Source organism: Buceros rhinoceros, unplaced genomic scaffold (genome assembly GCF_000710305.1).
Source record: "Buceros rhinoceros silvestris isolate BGI_N320 unplaced genomic scaffold, ASM71030v1 scaffold41267, whole genome shotgun sequence".
NCBI lineage: Eukaryota > Metazoa > Chordata > Aves > Bucerotiformes > Bucerotidae > Buceros > Buceros rhinoceros.
Window position 1 is genome coordinate 18,722 of NW_010421144.1, and position 8,989 is coordinate 27,710.

The 8,989-nt window shown below is 50.3% G+C and overlaps 1 protein-coding gene across 1 annotated transcript in view; it reads right to left on the reverse strand.

Moving 5' to 3' along the window:
• LOC104496432 (polypyrimidine tract-binding protein 1) overlaps nt 1–5,892 on the reverse strand; it is a 23,001-nt gene extending 17,109 nt beyond the window's left edge. The window contains exon 1 of the mRNA XM_010139546.1: nt 5,660–5,892. The gene's annotated coding sequence lies outside the window, so the exon portion shown is untranslated. The remainder of the gene's footprint in view (nt 1–5,659) is intronic.
• Between the last annotated feature and the right edge of the window lie 3,097 nt (nt 5,893–8,989).

The window sequence follows — 8,989 nt, forward strand, 5'->3', positions numbered from 1 at the left end:
GACACACAAATCACTGAGAAGCTCAGGCAAACTGTCTGCTCTGATGCAACAAGCAAAAGAACTGAGCACAGGAAGAGCTGAGGGCCTTTGAAGAACTTCAAGGGCTCTGCACAAGGCCAGTCCCAGGGAAGGGAAGAATGAACTCTCATACTCCACAGCAAGAAATCCAGCCTGACAACATCACTCACACTCATGTTACATTCCAGCACAGTTCACCAAGAGACTCAAGAGCTTGGGATGGAGCTAAATCTAACTAGCAGGAAGAAGGATGCCAGTTTTCCTTCTCTTCCACAGAGGACTCAGCTCCAGTAAGGTGCACCCTCCCAGTGCCTGTCTCCCCCTGTCCCAGCAGTCAGCACATTACACTGACACAGTCACCCTGAGGGGAGGCACTGGCCTATGTGGCAGGCTTCCTCTTTTTAAACGAGGTTCTGTACAGCTGTGGCCAGCAAACACCCATCACCTACCACTGAAGGCTTTTAAAATCTCTGTAACCTCACTCTTTTCTGGATTTAGTCTAATGCCTTTACATGGTAAACATCCCATCAAGGTTCCCAGTAGCATACTGGGGACACACATGTGTTTTCAGCATCTTTGAAACCAGGTTCATTGGTCACAGCACAGCCAAGAATTTAGAGCCAAGGAAAACTCTCCTCCCACATGTTCTGCCATAACAGCTGGAACCATTTCTATGGTGCACTGGTCGATTTTGAGCTCCCAAGAGAAACTAGAAACTTCAGCTTTGCCCTGAAGCAATTGCTCACTCAGCCCAACGCCAGGTTTTGCAATGAGACGCATCGGGAGCTGGAGCCCAGGGCAGCTCCAGCAGGAAGCCAGATCCTGGGCCGGCTCAGCCCCTCCCTGCCCTGCCACTGCTGCTATGGAGACACCCTGCGAAACAAACCTGCCCTTTGAGCAGACAGAAGGTGCGGCCTGGGAGCAGCCCTGAACGCCCCTCCAGCGCCACAGCAATGTGGTCGGGCTGGCTCTGCAGGGCAGCACACGCCCAAGCTCCATGACAGACCGTTCCCAAGCTGGAACTTCACTAGCAGTCAACTGTGAGCTCTGTAGATCACGGCGGTGGAGCGGACAGAGGCTTGGTGAAGCTCAACACAAATGCTATCGGCAAGCCAGTCTGCTGGGTGAGCCGCTCTGGGTAGCAGGAACCCACGGAGGAACATTTTGTGCCCCGATCTGTCACAGGGCCGATGGCACAGGCAGCTTTAGAAGGAACCCCACACCAATTTGATCTCATCTGAATTGCGGTTGTGTAATAATGACAATCTGCTCTGGCAAACACCGAGCAACCGTTGCACTGGGATTACCCAAACACACTTGCTGAACTAAGCAGAGTATTTGACAAGCTCCCACGCCAGGCTGGAAAGAAAGCAGCTCCACGGGAGCCACACGGGACTGGACAATAAACAGCGCTTGCTCCAGCCAGCACCATACGACAACGAACGTGGCACCAGCACATCTACATCTTCCAGCCTGACAATACCCAGAACAGATGTCAGTGACTCACAGGCCAGAGCCCAGCCCTACACTTGTGGGATTGAAAAGATGAAGTTGAACAAATTCATGTGTTAAATATTTTGCTATTTTTTAAATCACCAGAGACCAAGGGCAAAGTCAGCCTCAGGTTAAATTGTTTTCTACAACCTTTTTGTTACCTCACCTTTTTCTGCGAAGTCTCACACAGTTTCATCTACAACAGGAGTCACAGCTTGTTTCTTTTCCCAGTATAAGTAATCTGAGCCAGTCTTCACATTAAAATTGGGTTTAGATGTGACAGGGAAGCTGCTTTAACCGGATCCAACAGCCGCTAAGCCTAAGGTAACCATCTTGCTCAGCGCCTGTGCTTCCCAGCAGCCAAGACCCTGCCAGACCCCTGCATCCGGAGCAGTGCTCAGAGCCCCGGCAGAGGCTCTCCAAGGGCTCTGTGAGGGACAGGGACAGCGACCAGCAAGCCGAGGACACAGGCACATGAACCCCGTTCGCAGCATGAACCCCGGTTAGATGGAGCTGCTCAACTCCAGCTGACGGCCCCGGCCCTTGCTCCATGTGGCTCACATGTGGGATCCTGCCGGCTGCACAGGCCACAAGAGCCGGCTTGTTGCAGCCTCTAACTAAAGCCATAGGAGGGGACTGGAATTTCCTCACAACATTCTTGGCCTGCTGCCTGAAGCCATAATTACTGTTCCCATGGCAAAGATCCTGGCTTGATCGCAAATCACTTCTATGCAGTCAGCCCGTACCACACTCCAGCAAACCCTGCTTTAAAAATTAACTTCTCCAGTGCCGCAGCAGGGCATGTGTTGTTTCTAGAAGCACAGGCTTTCAGAAAGAGCTCAACTCAACCAAGGAACTACAAGATTATTCTGCACCTAAACTACTCTGAGACCTTTTCAATTGCTGACACACAATTTCTCTGGAAGAACAATGACTTGTCACAGTTCATACTTAGCCAGTCCTGCTCAGAGTGTTAGAGCCTGGAGAGAGAGTGATATCCAGGCAAACTGAAGGAAGGGACAGGAGATAGAGCGTGATCTCAATCAAATGACTTAGAGGAAACTGCTGGGATCAGCCCCAGCACCTTGGAGTTCAGACACAGCGCCTCCGTCTTCAGGACACACTTCCTTCCTTTTCAGCCAGCCACAAAGATATGGGAAGAAGAAAGTCTAAACCATGTGTTTCTAATCTGCAGGACTTGCCCAAAGGCTGTGCACCAAGAGCCCCATACCAGAACGAGCTTCCCAAACAACTTCACACACCTTAAACCCAAGAGCCTGTGGACTAGGCTAAAGGGGAAGCCCAGGGATGGCTACTGCAATTACCTGGCTAAACCCAAGACCATCAGTGCAGTGTTCACTGCGAGAGTGAACCTGAGTACAAAGATTAAGAGCAGTGGGTGTGAGCACCCTTAGTATGCAAATCAGGGACGTGAGAAAATCCTAAAAAAAGGTGCTGGCACTCTGCCTTTCAAAACAATGAAGTCAAGCAAACTGGTACAGACCTCCACAAAGTCCTCAATCTCCAACACAGCAGGAGAACCACCAGGAGGCCCCTCTAAGTTGTCTCTGACCATTTGCTCAGCTGTATTTTAAGTTACAGGCATTTTTTCCTACTTGTCTGAGAATTCTTCTACATTGGGACAGCCCAGCCACAAGTAGAACATCGAGAAGGCTGACTGGTGTCTCAGGAACACATCGCCTAAAGCGGGACAAGAGCTGACAGCTTTGGGGGACTGTAATCCTCTAACAGCATAACAAACACAATGGAGCATCACTCTGCCTTCTCTGTACACACAGGGCAAGAAGGAGTATAAGTTTAAACCTCAGATTAAAAAATCCTTGAAGAGAATTCACCGATGCCCCAGAATCAAACAAACGCTGGCAGATGAACTGAGCTCTACCAGTGGTGGTACTTCAGCACAGACATGCCAAAATCCTCCTGTGATCTCACGGACACCTCCCTCTGCAGTCCCGCCGATGTACAGATGGGCAAACTTAGGAGGGCAGCCTGAAGCAGAAGTAGAGCCACAGCCAGAGCTGTTACACTCAACACAGAGGAAAGCTTAAGAGGCAACTGCTATGCGAGTTGATTGCACAACTTTTTGAAGCAGGGGAGGAGATGGCTGCACCTCCCCCTGAAGAGTCCTGCAGTCAGAGGACTGGGAGCAGCAGGACACGGGGAGGCCTGGACATGACTGACCTGCACACTCCGCACAGGGGACACAGGCACAAGAGGAGCCTTCGCTCTGCATGAACAGACTCTAACTCAGCCAAGCAAATCCACCACATGAATCACGAGTTACACCACAACATTACAGAATGCTCTTCTGCTACACCATCTGCACTGCCCTATTCCACGACGTGAACACAGTCAGATAACGTGGCCATGGCAAAGACAGCTTTAAAACTTACCTTCAGCAAGAGGACTGAACTTTCCTTTTTGCTTCTGCCACTCTCTAAATTTCAGCTCAACTTTCTCAAAGCCTGCCTTGTCTGACTTGACCAGAAACCTCATTTCTGATGCGCGCTTTCGTCTCCCCCAGTTAGACCACTCCACAACTGGTCTAACTGTGGTCACAGGCCTGTCCTGTGCTGGGAGTGAAAGCCCTGGGATGGTACTGCTCCCCATCCTCGTTTTAGCCATCGGGCTGTGCTGCACCAGGGACTGGATCAGCCCCGGACAGGAGCCCTGTGGCTCACAATACCACATCCTGCAGCGTTTCAAGATCCACCCACAGGACTACAGTTAGAATTTCAGAAGCTTCCTGGTCAAGTTTAGTTACATAAAGCCACTTCTTGAAGCTGCAGAAACTTAAAGCTGCAAGTTGCACAAGGTTCAAACCAGCTGAGGGGACTACATTAATAGGTTTTCTAGAAGATGATGTATCAAAGTGCTTGGCAGCAGTCGGGGGATGACTTAGTCCGCCGTTTACAAAGGCTCTGAACAAGTAACCAACCTCCCTGCCCAGGTTCAAGCCTTTCCTCCTCCTCTGGAAGCAAACCGACCTCCCTGCAGCAGGCAGCGTTCCCACCCAGAACCAGGCACTGTCCTGGCACTGCCATTTATCCGAATTTCATACGAGGAAGAGTCAGAATTACTTCCCCCTACCACTATTAAACAAAGCCCCCCTAATGCTTCTCAGACACCCTAAGGCACTCTCAAAACATGCCCACACTAACACATCCAATTTTGTACTCAACACAAAAACCATTTGCTGCCAGAACACATTCTCTCTAATGCTCCAGCTTCCCTTACAGAGACCTGAGAGTTCACAGCACGCAGGCCCAGATCTGCTTCAAGCGAGTCCTGCCACACCATGCACCACTTCACCCGCCTGCTCGAGCTTCCTCTTCCTCAGCCAGTAATGATGACACTAACACCAGGCCAGGTTCCTGCTTGGAGGGCCACAGTCACACAAGGGCCACCTAATGAACTCCTGGGGCTGACCTTTCTGCAGTGCTGACCCCAGAGCACTAGCTACAGCGCTCACCAAGTGAGCCGAAAACCCTTTAAGAGGCAAAGGAGCGCCAGTCTACCCAGCACATTCCAGCCCCACATGTGGCAGGAAGGAGCGCTTATCGTGGAACACAACAGCCTATTACCACTAGGGCAGATAAGGAGCCTCCTGTCAGCACTCAGAGTTTCAGGGCTAGGTCTGCACTTTCAAAACCTGGGACTAGGAGGGTAAAGGTCATGTTTACTGTACTCGCAACAGATAAAATCAACAGCTACACACTCCTGGGTTTGTGGCAGAAGGATTTTTGACATGAAACTGAACAGAAATTTACGTAAACAAAGGAAACGGAGTTCTCCAAGGGAAAAGGACCAATGTCTCCATTGAGAAGCATCGTCTAGCACACAAACAACAAGCATGGCGCGACATTTTAGTAGGGGAAAGGGCTGTTTCTAAATGCAATAGTTCTTTTCTGGCAGTTGATAATCAGTGTCCAAATGCCAACAGCTAAATGCTGAGCCATAATAAAAAGTTTTAAATGCACATGAAACTAAATTACTTTCTGGTTAAAACCAGTTTACATGGTACCAGAAATAACCCTTTACAGCTGAAGATCTACATTTGGCGAGGCTAAAACTAGGTCAGATGCTGAGCAGTGTAAAAAGAGAGAAAAAAGTGAGAAGTGCCTACCTTTGTACCAACTGTTATATCTTGGACAATGCTGTAGAAAAAAGAAAGAAAAGGATTAAAAAAGTTAGATAGGTTTGCCACAAATATCCAGCATAGTTTACAGTAGTAAGAAAAAGGCAAGTCAAAGTGCACAGTTGTCTTTGTGAGTGAGCCAAGGACAGTTTACACAAAGAAAAATTATTAGGTGGTGATGGTGGAGACCCAAGACCCAGCACTGCCAGAAACCCGCAGCTCTTCCACTTCCACAGGGGAACTTGCTCTCCTTGCAAGATACGCGGGGGCCAGCAGCAGAACACCCCCCGCGAACACGGCCTAGCATTCCTCACGGGAGCACCACGCAGTCCGAACACCCCTCCGAGCCACGTGTCAAGAGCCAGTGCCACCACCAGTACTCACTGCTGCCATTAAGAGCCTTCCACCCTAAGGAGCAGGGACGCCTGCGAGGCTGCCAAGGGGCCATCCCCAGCAAAAACATCGCATGGGCCATGAAGACTGTGAACGCCAGAGCTCCAGCGGTACCACAGACAGGCAGACAGCACCACGCCAGACCGGGCCAGTTTCTCAGCCCAGCTGAGTTGGTGCCAGGCTCTGAGCAGCCCCGCAGCCCCACTCCCACCACCAGAGCCAGCCCAGGGCCAGCCAAGCAGAGCACAGAAGAGCTCCAGGCAGCTCCCAGACCAGGGTGTGCCAGTACACCAGATCCTCCAGCAACTCTTTTCTACTGAGGCCAAGAAATAGTAGTTTTCCCTAACAAAGATCTGAAGGAAAAAAAAGTTACTAAACTCTACTAAACATGCTTAAACCTCCTTCAGTGAGACCTGCTGATTAACTGGCACCAGAGGCCCTGACAGCCATACCTCGCAGCTCGCCTGGCTCTCGACAGCAGCAGACCTTACACGCCACCTCACACATCCGAGAGCAGCGTCCTCCACGACAGAACCGGAACGACCCGTCTCTGGCATGGCACCTGGGTGGTCATCCAGGGTATTTTATTCCCTTTTGCGGGAGCACTCAGGCAGTCTAAGGATTTCAGTTATCCCCTTGCACTGAAGACAGTATCTTTTTTTAAATAAACTCCAAACCACTATAAAGCAGCAACATGAAACAGAGCAGAAATGGTATTTTACATGACATGCAGCACTGCCTCTTTCAGCTCTCATCTTTCGAAGCACTGATCAGAATTCTGGAGTAAAGGACCCAAGTGCCTGCCTGCCTGACCAGCACAGCTCCCAGGAACCCTGGCCAAGCGGCAGGAGGCAGGGCAGTCATCCCTAAAGCAGTGTGGTGAAATCTGAAGCACTCAAGAACAATTCTACCGAGTGATTTAATGCCAGAACTTACATTTCCTAGTTGTTCCTTCCCTACCCTCCTGCAGCAATGCATCACTTCAGGGAATTACACGCTGCCCCACCTCCTGAGGCCGTCCGGGTTTGCCCAGCTCCACAAACAGCCACACCACAAGCCCAGGCCAGCTCAGCTCCTGTACTTCCTCTTCCAAGCCAAGCTGCCATGTCATCACGACCCAGCGCTCCGCAGCTGGAGCTCTGGGCCGAGCCCACGGCAGCTGCCAGAAAGCCACGCCATAGCTGTTTTTTTCCGAGCAAACTCCTTGAAGGACACTCAGAGCGCGAGAGTGCCAGGCTGCCCAGCGCCTGGAGCCTGGGCGAGGACACAGGGGCTTGGCCACACTGCAAGGGCCAGCAGTGAGGCAGCTAATTGAACCCACCTGCACATATTGGTTTAAAGATCATAATCAATTTGTTAGAATTACTAAACATTCCACAAGTCCTCTTTTCTTCAGTTAACAGACATACGGTAACCCAGTGATTTTCAAACACTTAAAAAAAATTATTTCCAGCAGAGCATAATAAGGACAGGGAGTCTCCCGAGTTCCCCAAACTGCCGAACTTACCCAGAGCATTTTCTCTCACTTCCTGTTCCTCCTGGGGGCCTCACGCACAGGAAATGTTTTACATAAAGTAGCCTAACAGGGGGTAGCATTTTAAATTATCCAACAGGAAAAGCTGTTCTACTCGCCAAAAATCATCGATTCCTGGAATATCGCTGGAACCCGTTTGATAACAAACACCAGGAGCACTGAAGAACGTTTATTCAAGAAATGTGCAATGTAGTCCCAGTTCACACCCCCCCCCAATAAATTATTTTATCTCAAGCTTTATTCTCTTCTCCTACAGCAGCCTTAAGTAGGGGATTAAAACTTTGCTCCTGTCTGAAGGAACAGGCAATAAAGCTGTTCCTGAGAACCACTTACATGGATTGGGGTAATTCCTACGCAATGAGGGGAAAAAATTACACAGTCCCAGTAAACCTGCCAGGTGACTTTCCAAAGCAGCTTTCCCATCCAGACTCCTCGCTGGCTTTAACAAAGCCCCTCTCACTCAGGCGGCATCACTTGACAAGCACGGCCATGGGTTGCTTCGGGAGGAGAAGCTGAGAGAGGCTGGTGACCCCCCACTCTGAGCAGACCTTTGGGGGTTTCAGGAGGGAACAGCTTCCACAGGGCACACCGTCACTCACCCGGATCTTCAAAGGGCTGGGGAGGATTGAGGCTCGAATATTATATTAAGTTTTCTACAGTCGAGTAACTATTTTCACATACGCCATAAATCAGCTTTTCTAGGAACTAGGGGGAGGACAGCGATAGCGAACCAGGCTTTGCTATCAGAACGCGTGACCTCACATGCTAAAGGTTCTCTTTTTAAATATCATTCAACATGGAGGGCAACTTGTTAAAAGCAGCAGAGAAACCTGAACTGCATCCTGGACTGTAAAAATTAATTGTAAGAGAATCGATTTTTATGGCTTTTTTTTAGAAGAAAACACCAGCCAGACGCCACTTTTTTCAGCGCGTAAAAAGCCCAGACTGGGGCTCCGCCTAACGCTCCCCAGAGGAGTGTTCCCAGGCGAGAAGCCGAGGCAGCGCTCACTCGGGCTTCCCCCACTTCAGGCTCTGGGAAAACAAACTGCTTACTCGGAGGCCTTCAGAAATACTTTAACCACTGTGCTCTCGAAAAAAGCCAAAAACCACATCACCACAAGAGTACGCCGTAAGACGAGAGAAAGATGGAGACCTCGATTTCTGGTAAAACCCAAGTTTTAAAGCAAACACTCCTGAAGCGAGACGCCAGGGGAGGCGGCGGTTAACGAGAAATCCACGCTGCCCCAGAGCAAAGAGCCGCGCTCCACTACACAAACAGCCACGGAGGGAAGTTTTCTCTCGAAGGAGTTCCGAGGTGGACAATAGCGAGAGGAGGGAGCCCGAGCACAGCCCTGCTCGACCGCTGCGGCTTTACCTACGGCGCCCAGGTA